The sequence below is a fragment of the Erithacus rubecula genome (assembly GCF_903797595.1).
Source record: "Erithacus rubecula genome assembly, chromosome: 16".
NCBI lineage: Eukaryota > Metazoa > Chordata > Aves > Passeriformes > Muscicapidae > Erithacus > Erithacus rubecula.
Window position 1 is genome coordinate 7313411 of NC_136668.1, and position 13637 is coordinate 7327047.

A 13637-nucleotide genomic window follows, 5' to 3' on the forward strand; every position below is an offset into this window, starting at 1 on the left:
AGGAGAGGAGAGGAGGAGGAGAGGAGAGGAGAGGAGAGGAGAGGAGAGGAGAGGAGAGGAGAGGAGGAGAGGAGAGGAGAGGAGAGGAGAGGAGAGGAGAGGAGAGGAGAGGAGGAGGAGAGGAGAGGAGAGAGGAGGAGAGGAGAGGAGAGGAGAGGAGAGGAGAGAGGAGAGGAGAGGAGAGGAGAGGAGAGGAGAGGAGAGGAGAGGAGAGGAGAGGAGAGGAGAGGAGAGGAGAGGAGAGGAGAGGAGAGGAGAGGAGAGGAGAGGAGAGGAGAGGAGGTTTTAGCTAAGACTGTAGTGTGATTTAAGACATATGGAAGAGGGCCAACTGGTCATAGCAATTTTCCAAACTGCCCAAGTCTCCACAATCACTTATAATTCAACCATTTCTGTCTAGAGTATAGACAGAGGTTTGTACCAGATTTGTACCTCAGAGTAACTTCAATGTCTTCCTGTCAAACTGTCCAAGGACAATCCACAGAGCCTGGCCCTACATCACTACCTGTGCCTATTTGGAGATCTGTACAGGTAGAAGCAGTCTGCAGATAATGAACATGGTTTTTTCCAACTTGGATTAACTGCTGCATGAGCCCCAGCTCCCCATCTCTTTTTCTCTTCCCCAAACATTTCCACATTTCCTTTTTCTGGCAACAGCTGAAGTTCCCAATTGAGTTATCTCCTGAAAGTTTATCCTGCTGATCTTTCAGAGGATGCTTCCATTTGGTCTTTATGGAAGTTTCTTCCCTCCAAGTGATGAACAGTACAGCTGAGCTTTTCATTCACAAAGCAATTGTGATGGGAACAACGGGGGGAAAAGTAGGAAGTTAATCCTTATAATTTTAGTTTGGTTTGCAACACTGTTATATTTGATTGTGCTTGTATTTTCCTTTTCTTGAGTTTATTAATGAGGAGGTCAGGACTAGAAATAAGCAAAACAGCATCAGATCACATCATTACAATATTCTCTTAAAATGTGTGCGTGGCTTAAGAAGATTCACTTACTGTGGTGGCAATTTGTCAGTGACAGAAAGTGGTGAGTGATTGAAGAACATTGATCAATCAAACAAATTATTTGTTGCTGTTGCAGGTTTTTCTCATTCTCTGCTTTATTCTGGGACCTAGGAAAATTCATTGAGGATGGAAGTATTTGGAAGGTCTGTGGAAGAAAAATGAGATGGTTTTCAGGACCTGAACAGCTGGTGTACAGCAAAGTGAAAGAAAAGAACTATGGGCAGATTTCTGTCTAGGAATTTCTTCCATTGGATAATATTTGTAGTTGTTATTATAGAAACAAGGAAAAAAGATGGACAAAACATTAAAAAGTGGATTTAAAAGCTGCTATCTGGCCAGGGAGTCTGTACCAGTGTTGGGACCTCCCTACACTTCCTTTCTGGTGGATATTTCAGGGAACCTGACGTATTAGGGGAACCTCTGGATAAGAAATGAAATTGCTATGAGTTCCAGGTACAAGGTATTAGAGGGATTCTGCCTGAAACTGCAAAGAGCTCAGCCTCTGACAGCCCACAGACCCTCTTTGCATCATCTCCTCTGGCCATCTTATCCCTCTTAGCTTTTATACTCCTTTCCTATCATTTCATGCCACTCTTCCCTCTTGGTGTAGAGCAAGGAGGAAGGAACTATTTTTCCTGCAACAACATCATTCTCTGACTTTATTTACAGAGGCTGAAATGAAGAAAACTCCCCCCTGCACTAAATCTGTTTGGCTTGGTGGAGGCAAGGAAGTGGAATTATATTGCAAATGTCAAGGGCTATGAAAAATGTAACAGACTTTAATATTCTTCTGCTGTTATTGCTGAGAGTGTCTCTCACCTGCATTCACAGAAAGTGAAGTGCCTTTTACCACTGAGCAGAAATGATTGCCTATTTTTATTTTAAAGCTACACTGTGGCATGCATCCTAATAATAAATGCATTTCCCTTTAGCAATTAACCTTCAGCCTCAAGACTTAATTTCAGCATTGAGCCTTCAGGGTTAACTCCTGCCTCAGGCTCCAATAAGCCCCAGCCCTAAATACCTCCTGTTACCTATGTCTTAAAAGTGTTCCTGCATTCCTAATTAACCACAACCCCTACCTTCCATGATACCTGATGGTAGCTAGTGCTGAGCCAGGCACTGGGATGCTGCTTTGAAGATGTAAAACATTAACTATGCCTCTCTCCGTAGCTCACTTTCCCGTGGGGTTGTGTTTCAAGGTAAGTGGTTTGCATAAGATCCCTCAGAGACCTGCATTTAGTTTATTCAGTAGGATAAACAACCTGCTGCTTTTGTGCTTCTCCCTACAGAGCAAAGAAAAGCCCATTTTATACATTAAAATTGAACATAGCATTGCTGAAAGGTCTGTGATGGCTTTTTCTGGAGCTCGGAGCATTTTATCTTGTTCCAGGAGGGGTCTCACAGGGCACAAGCCCTGTATATCTCATTGTACATCCCCCTCCTTAAATTACAAATATTCCTCTTTTAAGACCCTGTGCTGGTGAGGGAGAAGAGGTTTCCAGCCCTCAGCTCTGCCTGTCTCGCTGACCGGACTGCCTGAGGCTGGGGGGAGTTGGCATCGATGGTTTTTTCATGAAGATATTTTAATTTCACCTGGGTACAGCAATCCCACAGCTCCAGGAGGGGGAAACTGGCTCTTCTCGGCCCAATTAGCACAACTCTTGGAATTAAAGTCGCTGGTGTTTTACTGGGAATCACACTTCTCTCCCTGCTCCAGCAGCACCGAGTCCCTGCGTGCCGGGGGAAACGGGGCAGCCCTGCAGGTCTGTGCCACAGTCACCTGTCTAAAAAAGTATAAGCCATACTCTGTGTCTTATACACCACCCAAACTACATTTAGCTGGTTTTCTCCATATTTTGCTGCATAGTTGTTTTTCTGCATATTTTGCTGTTTCTTCACATGCTTAGCTGTTTTTCTGTATATTTCTTAGTTTAGACCAGTGTTTATAACAATTGTGCAAAATGAGACATTTTTAAGTGTTTTTCTGCAACTTGTTGAAACCCTTCAAAGCCACTGAAACATAAATTGTACTAAATCAGGAGAAAAGGAGCAGAAAAACAGAATACCAAAATCAAAAGACCCAAGACAAAGGTAAGCAGTAAAGTTCTAAACAACCACCAATCATCGTACAAAGCTCGTGCAAAGCACGTAAACAACATAAAAGCACCAATCAAAAATGCATAATCGCATAAACAATAGTCTTAAAATATATAATTAAAACTAAAAAGTAAACAATAAATCAGCTTCTACATAATCATATTAATTTGCTATTCAAAAGTCCTGTTTCTCCCTCAGCCTGGCAGCCCAGAGCAGCATTTCTGCTGGGCAGGGGGCTGTGAGGGCCGAAGCAAGGCTGGCATCACAGTTTTAGTCTAATTATCAGACACTTACACCCGGAATTAGGGGCACAGACAAGAATTTCACCCTCCTTGTGGGGTCGGTGCTGGTAAGGCACAAAGAGGAGTGGTGGAAGATAAACGAGCAGCTCCCTGCCCCCGCCGGGATTTGAGCAATCAGGAAATATAATCGGAGCTGGAAAGTGCCCGAGCATCTGTTGGGTTATTAATAAATTGTATGCAATCTGTCCGGGATGAAGCTCGGGACGGAGAGGAACCATCTGCTCCCGAGCGGCGGCTCTAATGGTGTCTGGGGAATGAATTTAGCAAATGAAAAGCAATGGGATCGGCCAGCCAGGCTCCCGGGGCGCCCGATCTCCGCACGCCTTTTCCAGGGAGGGACAACGCGAGGTTCCCTCTCCCCGGGACAGGACCCGCGGGGATCCCGGCCCAGCGCGGGCATCACCTCTCCGAACCCCACAGGCTCGGCCTGGCACCTCGGGCTCTTTTTCGAGACCCTTTCCAAAGGGTCCTGCTGCAGAGAAACCCCACAAGGGGCTGCCTTGTGTCCCCACCCCTGCGCGGGGACCCCGATCTCGCCCGCTGTTCCTCGGGTCAGTGCTAAGTGCCGCCCATAAATATTGTTCTCCACGTTTTATCCTCCACCTGTAAGGGTGCCTCGTGTTTTCTCGGAGGATTTTCAGCTCAGCACCTTCAGCCCTCGGCCAGGGCTCGGTGCCGGCGCTCGGGACTCTCTGGGCCAATGTCTGGGTGTCACTTATGTTAACTGAGCAAGGCTGGGAGCCTGGGGAGGTTATCGCATGAGCTCTCGTGGAGGAATAAGCCGCCAAAATGTTTCTTGCTGAAGGATATCTCTGCCTGGTGAGCAGTCTGTGCCTTCCCTTAGAGGGAGAATCCAGCAGCGGCCAGCAGGCAGGCAGCACATCCCTAAAACTCTTAATACGTGAGAAAATCCTGGCTTCCATAAACCCCGCACACGGGAGTTCCAGCCGAAATAAGGGGCGCTTGAGGACGGCACCTCGAGTGGCAGGAGAGAGAGCGAGACAGCGAGGGAAGAGCCGCTGCCGGCGGAGCCCGGACTGCTCGTGGCGATGGCTCCATCTCCATCTGCCGCCGGTGCCGCCGGTCCCGGAGCCGCCGCCGGTGCCGCGGAGGCGCCGGCAGCTGCCGCGGGGCGGGGCGGACACGGGAGGCGGAGGGAAGCGAGCTCCGCCCGGCCTCGCAGCGCCCCGGGACCGGGAGAGGCTCCGTGCTGCCTGGGGAGGGTCTTGGCAGTGGAGGTTATTGTTGTGTTATTATTAAATTCTAGTTTCTTTTGGTTAATATATTTTATTAATGAGCTTTCCGGCTGGTGACTCTCTTCCTGTGGATCGAGGCGTGGAAACCCGGCGGAGCCGGGAGGTGGGCTGCTGCGGGGAGAATGGAAGAGCTGAAGGGCGGGGGACCGGGACAGGGGTCACCGCATCACCAGCAGGTCGGGATTTCAGCTGTCCAGCGTCCCAAGACACAGGGGGAAGGGAGCGGGTTTGCTGTGCGTTCCCTGCCCTCTGAGCCTGACCCCTTCTCTTCGGTGCCTGCTGGAGGTGATGTGCAGGAGCGAAGACTAAAGCTGCTCCAGGCGCTGAGCCAGCACCGCATCTCCTTCCTGGTCCCCACTCGCATTGTCCGGGGAGGAATGCCTCACTCAAAGACCGATGGGACCGTGTGAGCAGTCCTTGTCTCGGTGCTACTCATGAATGGTGGAAGAGCTTGCGGCCTCAGAAGGCTTTGAAACCAGACCCAGCTTTTCTGTGCCTGCTCTAACACTAAACTGCGCTCAAGAGCCGAGAAGGACGCAAAGACAAATTGGACGATGCGAGTTCGGGGCTCGTCGCCTTTCTGGAGGGAACGAGCTTTTCTTTCTGGATCCTCCTCGACGGAGACAGTCGCCCCGAGGCGGCTGATGTGGATCTGCTGAGCGATACCTCCCATCTCGGGGTGCTGGAGCTGGAAGTGTCCAGAATGACACTTGGGAGCGATTCTGTAGAGGATGCAGTTTTCCTTCTCTTGCCAGCTCTCCATTTCTTGTCACCAAGTGTAACCAGAGTAGTGGTTCTAATTTCAGATCTAAGTTTCGGGTCTAAATAGAGCATTCCAAACACCCCTCAAAAAGGCTGTGTGTCTGTCAGCTCTCTAGAGAACAATAGGAGGTAAACATTTTCACTTGTGTTTGTCACTGGGCTGTACTTGCTTTTCTAAGAGTCCAGAGATGAGTCCGTGAGCTCTGATGGATGCTCCGAACTTGGGATGTGGAAACACGTGGTTATTATTTTTCAGGACTTTAACCAGGCTTTCATCGTTCCTGCCTAATGAAGGAGGCTCAAAGTAGCACTCAGACACTTGGTGGGTTTTCAGGATGTTAAGATGAGTGGTTTATACAGATTTTTTTTTAACAGATCCTCACTGTGGATCACCACTCCTCACGTCTTGCTGCTTGGTCAGAAGCACTGGGAATGCTCTGAGGCTGATCAAAGTTGAAATAGCTAAACCAAGCCTTCCACCAATTCGTGTGCTTTTTGCAGGATTGTCTCAGCTTTTTTTATCATGACCTTTGTGGGTTCCCCTTATAGGTGCAGGTGGTATAAAAAGCACTTAGTTGTCCATCTGTGGTAGTAATGCAATGCTACAATATGCAAGGATCCTCCACTGTCACCCACTACCCCACTGCTACTCAGGTAGTGGCTGGATTTCATCAGTGTGAGAATCCCACATGGACTGGATCTGAATAAGCAAGAAAAAAAAACTCTTCCTGTAGGTGATCTTGGAATCTTTAACTCTGTCTTTGTATTTAGAACCATTTTTATTTCTAGCTAAGCTCAGATATCCAGCATTGTGGGACCATTTAGTGAGGCTGCTACTTGGTGGATATGAAAATTATAAAGACAGGTGTTCAGACCAAAATCAAAGGACACCGAAATAGGACATAGGTCAGTGCTTATCACCTCATTAACAGCTGTTTTATTGATTAAAAACATCCTATGACATTTTACACACAGCATTCCTAACTTAGTACAGCTCTTAAGATGCGTGTAGACAGAATTTACTGACATCAGCATTACATTTTCACTTCCATGAGCACGGCATGAAATATTTCTCCAGAGAAGACCTACTCATTCCAGGTAAGTAAATTAATTTAGCAAACAGGTAAGTAGGGGGGAAAAAATACCTCAATCAACCAAAACAAACTCACCACAAAAATAAAACCAAAACTAATTGAACAAACAAAAAACCCAAAACCAACCCAAAGCATAACCAATCCAAAACCAAAAAAAAACCCCAAAAACCCAAAAAACCCAAAAGAACAAAAAACCAAACCAAACCAAATGACGACAACAACAACAACAGCAACAAAACAAGTCAAAATCTGTCCTGCTTAAACACCTCTTGTCCTGGACTCAAATGGAGCAAACATGAGTGATTTGTTGATAGAAGATCATCCCCAGCATCTCTTCCTGTCCACGAGTCAAGATAGTGATCTCTACCCAAACCATTATTTCCTTTTGCTACAAAAATTGAAACAAATTGCCAGAGAACTCCAGGCAACTCATGAGCTTGTGAACGTGTCTCCAGATCAACCTGACAAAAATTGTGCTGTGCAGGTTTTTCTCACCAGTCCTCTGTTATCAAAAAGATCAATTCTGTTGCCTGCACCTGGAAAAAGTTAGCAAATGCTGTTCTACTCGATGGAATGGATTTTTCTGTGCCTGTTTACCTGTGGTCTATGGTGAGGAGAGTGTGAATCTGCAAATTTGATCTAAGGAAGAGAAGGACGAAACCTGTGTGGGTGTTAGGAATGAAAAAAGCATGTGTTATTTGGTTTAATAAACCCGAGTCCTCAGCAGCAGCAGTGCCTGCCAGAGGCTTCTTTTGCTCTTTACTGTGGGCTGCTCAGCTCGAGAGAAGTGCTGGAGGGGAGGACCACTCTTTATCTTCAAAGCCTAAATCCACCAGGATTTGGGATATGAAACATAAACTGAATGTCCTCCTCGGGGAGAAAACCGTGTTGCTGGCTGTGATACGAAAATACAGGTAAGTTACAAAGACACAGTAGGATGAATTCATCTCTGCATTGATAGCATAGCCCAGACACAAAAGGGATAGATCTGGAATCAAGACATCATTCATATCCTCAAAAAGCTTGACTGCAGGTTTCCATATGAACCGGTGGAGCTGTGGAGACCAATAAAACAGGAACACAAAGAGGTGAGTAGCACAATTTTTTAGCACAACTTATTTAATAATGTTTTGAACCATGGTTTGTGTACAGAAGCTACAGATGTAACAGCAGAAGTTATTCTTGTCCTTAGTGCTCCTGAGGTAGGTGCTGCCAGGGGCAGGTGGTGAATGTGAACGAGGGTAGGTGAGAGCTGTGTGGGCATATGGATAATTTCGCCCTGAAGCTTCAAATAGTGGTAGAAAATCTTCCCCACAGCCACGAAATTGTCTTTGCCAGGATGGAGAAAAGGAGACTTTTTTTTTTTTTGTGGCAGTGATCCTTCCCTCTGAGTTGCAGGGAGTAGGGATTGGAGATTTGTCATGGGGAGGCTGAATTTGAGAGAAAGGTCTTCGCTGAGGAAAGGAGATGCTGTGTAGCACGTGGGCTGTGTCATTGGTGACAAACTGCAGAATGTCTGCCTAGCTGGAGATCTCTGTCCCTGCACAGAGAGGCTCTTGCTGTGTCCTGCTGGAAAGGAGAAGCAAGAGCTTGCCATTCATCATGCAGGCGGAAAAGGAAGCTGCAAGAACAACTCTTCACCTGTATGAACAGTGCACAGGAGCTGTGGGGCTTTTTCAGCATTCCTGGAGAATTGGTGTGCTGGGTTCTGATGGGTTTGAATCTTCAGACTCAAACATCCCCTGGGTTGTTTGGTGCACTCAAAGCCTTGTGCACAGCTGTGGAAATATCTGCGGCTTGGGTTACTGTATCAGAGTGAGGTGGATTCTCTTCACTGAGGTGATGGGTTCAGGAGTGCGCCTGTCTTCCAAAAGGGGAGGGAAGCAATGGAGAAGGGACAGTCTGTCTGTCTTGCATAAATTGCAGAAAAGCAAGAAATTTATTTCTCATCTGGAAAGATGAAAGTCGGCAGGAAAAAGAAAGGGGAGCTCTTGCCAAAAGACATGTCCGCACTCCACGGCGAGAGTGATGTAATCACATGAAAAATCAGTTCATGAAAGAGACAAAGGGGACGCAAAAAAAGAAGAAGAGAAGGGATCGGGGGAACAGAAGACTATGAGAAAGAAGAGGAAGAGGGAAGAAACAATGCAGAAATAAAAGAGAAGCAAAGAATTATGAAGAAATAAACGGAAAGAGAGAGAGAACAGAAGAAACCTTGAACTATTTTAGTGACGTCACACGTGTCGTTGAGGGTATCACTACACACAGAAAGAAAGAAAGGAGGCAAAAAAGAAAACAGGATGAAACCATAAATTACATGACAACAGTGCACCAAATACATAGCAGAAGAATACAGGAATAAAGGATAAAGCCAAGACGGAATATACATCCGTAAATGAGCAAAGAAGAAAGGACGGAGAGAGGAACACGAGATGACCTACACGCACCGAAATTACCTCTAGACGCGGAAGGGAGTTGGTCCCTAAAAACGTCCCCCTTGCTAAGAGCACCGCATCCGGCGCGGATGTCCCGTAATTAGTGCTGATCGCTGCTGTTTGATGATCATTCAGCACCGGAGGCAGCGACCGATCTACCACAGGGGTAAGGGAGAGAGAAGGACCGAAAGAGAAGGGAAAGGGGAGTAAAGGATAGGGCATGAAAAGGCAAGGAAGAAAATGAGAACAAAGTGAAGAAAGAATAAAGGGAAGTAAAATAGAAAGAAAAAACTAGAAGAGATAATTGAGGAAATACAGAAGGCTAAAGAAGGAAGAGAAAAGAAGGATGAAAGAACGAAGAAGACGGAAAGACAAATGAGACAAAGAAAGTGCGAAAGAAATTCGGTAGGAAGAAACGGCAGAAGTGATGGCTGTGGCGGAGAGGAGGCAGAGGGGATGCGGCGGATGGTGCGAGGCGGCGGGACAGCGCACGGTGTCGCTGCAGGCTCAGGAACGGCGGCTCCGACCCGGTGCGGCGGAGACAGAGCCCGGCTGCGAGCGCGGGGACAGCACGGGCCGGGAGCGGAGCCGGTGCGGCCGGGCGGCGGCGGGGAGCAGTGCGGAACCGTGCGGGGCACAGGCAGAGCGGCGGGGAGCGCAGTGGAACCGTGCCGGGCACAGGCAGAGCGGCGGGGAGGGGAGTGGAACCGTGCGGGGCACAGGCAGAGCGGCGGGGAGGGGTGCGGAACCGTGCGGGGCACAGGCAGAGCGGCGGGGAGGGGTGCGGAACCGTGCGGGGCACAGGCAGAGCGGCGGGGAGGGGAGTGGAACCGTGCCGGGCCGGCAGCACAGGCAGAGCGGCGGGGAGCGCAGTGGAACCGTGCCGGGCCGGCAGCACAGGCAGAGCGGCGGGGAGCCGTGCGGAACCGTGCCGGGCCGGCAGCACAGGCAGAGCGGGGACAGCGGCGGCAGGGATGGAGGAGCGCTGCTGTGCGGCGGCGCGGGTGCTGGCGCTGCGGGCGGGCAGGTGCGGTGCTCGGTGCCGGAGGAAGCCAAGGACCGGGGCTGGAGGCGGGCGGCGGTGGCGCAGGGCCGGCGGGCGAGCGGCAAGAGCGGCTGTGCTGCCGGAGCGGCCGCTGCGCGTCTTCCATGTGCAGCTGGAGGTCACTGACACCGACAATGACAGTGGCCCCGTCTTCCCACCGCCCGCATTTACTCAGATGTGGAGATGCCATCCACATGGAATTAACTCGGTTCACTCCAGGGGCAAAGAACCCTCCAGATGGTCACAATTAAGATCCTTCAAGAAGTTTCACTTCTAGCAGAAAGCTAACACCGACACAAGAAAGGGGAGAAAAGCTGGGGCTCTCAGAAGTGCTTCGAAGGAACGAGGACCATCCTCCTCAGCTGGTCTGCAGTACTCCTCCTGCACAGCTGCTCACTTCAACAGGCAACAGCTGCTACCAGGAGTGCTCACTCAATGACTGCAGGCTTTTAAGGTGTTTTCTTCAGGAATTTAATCAATTACCTGGTGTTCTTGGACAGTTGCTGCTTATCACTCATTATTTACTGTGCCTTGAAGTAAAGTTGGCCTAGGAGCCAGTACACTTGTAGCTTGTTAAAAGGCAGGCAAAGAGTCACAGTGACACAGATAAGACTTGCTGGCCTAAGAGGTCAAAGATCTACAGTGCAAGTGAAAAAAATTGTCTCCCTGCAGCAATGGACATCCATCTCCAGAAACTACTGGGTTTGCATGGTGCAATCTCTGGTTTGGGGGATTTTTTTTTTTCTTCTCAGAAGCACTTGTTTCTGCTCAAGAATTTGTGGAATGCTGTTCCCAGGCTCTGTTCAGAAGAATGACCCCAAGTGTAAGAAAAACCACGGTGGACAGGCTGCTAGAGGCACCAGGGGTTTTACATGAAGCACAAAGTGGTTTGAGTTGGAAGAGACATTAAAGCTGATCTCATTCCAACCCCTGCCATGGACAGGGACACCTTCCACTACACCAGGTTGCTCTAAACCCATCCAACCTGGCCTTGAATATTTCCAGAGATGGGCCAGCCACAGCTTCTTTGGGAAACCTGTTCCAGCAATTACTTGCCTCTCCACAGTCAAGAATTCATTTTCAATCTTGAATCTAACCCTGCTCTCTGTCAGTTTGAAGCCATTTCCCCTTATCCTCTCACTTCATGCCCTTGTCCAAAGCTCCTCTCCCACTCCCAGCCCCTTTAGGCACTGGAAGGACTCTAAGTTCTCCCTGGAGCCTTCTCTTCTCCAGGCTGAGCAGCCCCAGCTCTCCCAGCCTGGCTTCAGAGCAGAGGGGCTCCAGCTCCCAGCACCTCCAGAGCCTCCTCTCCAGCAGCTCCACGTCCTTCTGATGCTGGGGGCCCAAGAGCTGGACACAGCATGGCAGGTGGGGTCTCACAAGAGCAGAGTAGAGGGATAGAATCTTGTCTCTCGCCCTGCTGGTTATCCTAAAAGGGTTTGTTTCCTTTTGCTCAGATCCCAGGCAGCACAACTGGGTTGCTCAAGTGCTGCTGGCACCTCTTGCTGGGCTCTGCAGGACTGTTACTATTTGGATGTACACAGAGACCTCTTATACAAGGATGCAGGGTACAGACAGTCCAAGAGATCTCAGACTGGCTGTTAAATAATGAAACTTCATACTAACAGCCTTTCAATAGATACTAGGATATATTTCTAAACATGAAGATGGAAAAAAAAAGAATATAAAATTTTGAAGATAATTCCAGATATTTTATTCTTAGTTTTACAAATAACAAGCATTTCTCTATAAAAAACTATGGCAAGAATCAATGTAGATACAGCTAGAAATATTTACATTCTTAGAAAAAATTTATGTATCTTTCTATATACAAGGCTCTGGCCATTACTGGTTTAAGGTACTCCCAAAAGCATTTCTGGGTAAGGCCTTATGGCCCTAAGCCGATTCTATGTTTAAAGAAAACCATTTATAATTGCCAGTTCTGCAAATGCTGAAATAGGTGTTGCAGTCCAGCTCCCCAGGCAATGCACCCCCTCCCTGTCTACCCACCCATCCTAAATGCTCATTGGAAAGGGAGGAGGAGTTCACACCTCTTCATGAGAGTGTCAGAAGTCAGCCAAAGTTGCCTCATTGTGGAAGATGAAATACTGAACAATGCTTATGGAAGCATTACCTTCACTGTCAGGAGAGTCAGAGATTCTAATAATTATTGACAGTGGAGCATGAACATCACAAGTAGTTGTGGCACGTTTTCAGTTAATGATATTTCCACACAAAAGCAAAGAAACTGAAGGCACAGGATTATCTGACATGCCTGAGGTGATGACAGGAGTCAGCCTGAGAGCTGAAAAGGAAAGGATCCTTGCCCCTAAGGCCACATGCTGCCTTCCCTTGGTGAGGATATACAGTGTGATTGTTCTCTGGCATCAGGGAATCCTCCCTAACCAGGTAACTGTGCCATGTATTGCTCCTGTGATACGGATTATAGCCACCCAAACCATGCAGGATTTCCCAGGTTAAGGTCAGTCTGAATGTCAAAGTCTGTTTCACCTTCCTCCTCTGCAGCACAAGCCCACAGGTTTATCATAACTCCTCTTCCAGAGGTAAATTCTGTCCTTTCTCCCTATTCTGCAGGTATAGCTGTAGTCACACTCTATGCTACAAATCCCATCTGCTGCCAGCACAGATGCCACTCTAAGATTTGCCCACGACTGTATCAGTTCCTTTTATCTATTACCTTGTTTATTAAAATATTCCCTCAGTTTCTTTTGGAGATGCCTGTTAGCTGGAGTCTGCCTACCCACTAGAACAAGATCCTTGGCTTAGAGCTGAAATTGAAAAGAGTAGGATAAAACAGTAAGTACAAAATAACTCAGTTGGCTATATCAATTATGTTCCACATTTCTGACTCAGACTTTATGTTTTTAAAAACATAAGCAATGGAAAAAACCTTTTTTTGACACAAAGTGATTGCTATTGATTTGTGTATAGTAGTCACAACCAGGAAATTCCCCAATTTGGATTTTTAAAAAAACCTCAAACGGATAATAACAAAAGAAAACCTTACAAAAACCTTTGGTAAACATCAAAATATTTAAATATTCAAGAATAAAAGTTTCTCTTTCAAGACACATACTTTGATAAAACAGTGGCAAAGAAATTACAGGTAAATTAGATGTTAGACACTGCACTTTAGGACTTGAATTTATGGACTGAATAATATATCAGGCAAGCACATATCTTACATTTCAGGGTATTTTTTGAAGCTGTTTACAGGAAGAGCCTTATGGGACATGACTGTTTACATTGGCAAATTCATTACAAGGAAGTTGCAGCTAAATGTGTTTTGCCTCAGATTCCTGTGGTTATCAGGTCATTCTTCTACAAGACACACAAAAAAGCTGCTTCTCAATGTTCCAGTTCCTAAACAAAGTTTACAAAGAAAATTATCTGTACTATATTTTACAACATACTCTTATATTTGCAATAAGTATTTCAAAAAGGCTGTAAGCCTAACAAATCAGGTCATGCTTTTGGGCAAGGGGGACTGGCTGTTACATGCACTCCTGTATTTGCTCATGTCAAGGCTGCTCTGTGATGTGCAGTGAGGCTTGTAAAATCCAGATTCTCAACTTTGGCAGTAGCCTCAAATCACACACTGCATTTTA

General features: G+C 47.3%; 1 long non-coding RNA gene across 1 annotated transcript; it reads right to left on the reverse strand.

The window, feature by feature from the left end:
- Positions 1-1044: 1044 nt before the first annotated feature.
- Positions 1045-3502, reverse strand: LOC306809066. The gene is made up of 3 exons (XR_013776156.1): positions 3409-3502; positions 2097-2300; positions 1045-1159 (listed from the first exon to the last, which is right to left on the reverse strand). It is a non-coding gene; the product is annotated as an uncharacterized lncRNA (long non-coding RNA).
- Positions 3503-13637: the final 10135 nt, after the last annotated feature.